Below are 1367 nucleotides of genomic sequence, written 5' to 3' on the forward strand. Positions count from 1 at the left end.
ACGGCTGGAAACCCCCTCCGGGGAGGGGGACTCCACCACTGCCCCGGGCAGCCTGCGACAGGCCGGGGCAACCCCAACGGGACAGAAACGGCTCCTCAGGGACAACCTCAACCTCCCCTGGGGCAGCTGGAGGACGGGTCCTCTTGTCCCATCCAAGAGACCGACTCCCCTCACTGCACCCTCCTGTCAGGGAGTTGTCAGAGCCAGAAGGTCTTCCCGGAGCCTCCTTTGCTCCAGGCTCAACCCCCCCAGGGCCCCCAGTCACTCCTCAGCACATTGTGCTCCAGACCCTTCCCCAGCTCCGTTGCCCCAAGCTCTGGGCTCTTCATTGCATTTGTGTTGTGCCGAGGAGCTGTTAGAAATGCCGAGCTCCCCTTTTTCAGCCTCGTGTGTGATATAAAATGGTTTGGACGATGGTTTTGCAAAGAAATAGCAGCATCTTAAAAGGCCTTGGCTGCATCTGAGTGCGGATCAGAACGAGCTGTTGTCCTCTGTGTTCCCGTCCAAGGGGACGTGCTTCTCAGCCAAGGGATCGTGTTTGTTGGTGTCTGCTCCCAGCGAGGAGGGTTTTAAGGGGTTTGCTGAAAATGGTGCTGGGAGAAACGTTGGGATGAAGAGCCACCCTTGTGCAACGGGATAAAATAGTCCAGTGAGAAGCCGCCCTCGCGAGCTGCGCTTCCAACGCACGGCAAGTCGGGCCGGACAGAGACGGAGCGAGGTGGGTGGTGGATTTGCTGAGTGATTGGGATCTCCTGGGCTGGATTTCAGTGCTAGAAATCAAGAGGCTCCCCCCATGCAGTGTTTTTGGGCTGAGACTAAGCTAAACTCCGTGACGCTGACTTAATACAAGCACCCTCCTCGCTGTGGGTGATGTGGCAGGAGGGCCACAAAGCGCAAACATCCCCTGTTGCCGCAGCCCAAAATGCTGGTGGCGAAAAGGATTTGCTAAGCATGATCCTGGTAGCAAAACCTTCTGGAGGTTCAGAGCATCGGGAGCATCGGTGGTCCCCCCAAACCCTGGCCGTTACTAATGGCCCGAGGAAAATACATCAGCAATCTCGTACCGTGGTTGGATTTTTAATGGGAAAAAAGGAAAACTGGAGGTGTTTGAATTATCAGAAGTTTGATGTGCAAACCAGCTGCAAAAGTCCTTGTCATCCCTAATCAGGGCATTGATTAAGAATGCTAAAGCTCTGAAGGTGGAATTAGAAATTCGTGTGTTGTCCTTTTGCGTTAGGAGTCAGGGTATGTTGGGGGAGTCAAGAGCTTTTTTCAGCTTTTTTACGCTCCCCATGGTTTTGGGCGACGCTCTGGCAGACAGAGAGCTCGGCGGTGTCGGAGGTAGAAGAAATCACCAATGGGTTCTG

General features: G+C 54.6%; 1 protein-coding gene across 1 annotated transcript in view; it reads left to right on the plus strand.

Moving 5' to 3' along the window:
* The window catches only part of LOC104499462 (tetraspanin-15-like), a gene marked incomplete at its 5' end in the record, with an annotated part of 17834 nt that overhangs the window by 6750 nt on the left and 9717 nt on the right, over positions 1-1367 (plus strand). The gene's annotated exons all lie outside the window — the stretch shown is intronic.

The sequence above is a fragment of the Buceros rhinoceros genome, unplaced genomic scaffold, assembly GCF_000710305.1.
Source record: "Buceros rhinoceros silvestris isolate BGI_N320 unplaced genomic scaffold, ASM71030v1 scaffold29639, whole genome shotgun sequence".
NCBI lineage: Eukaryota > Metazoa > Chordata > Aves > Bucerotiformes > Bucerotidae > Buceros > Buceros rhinoceros.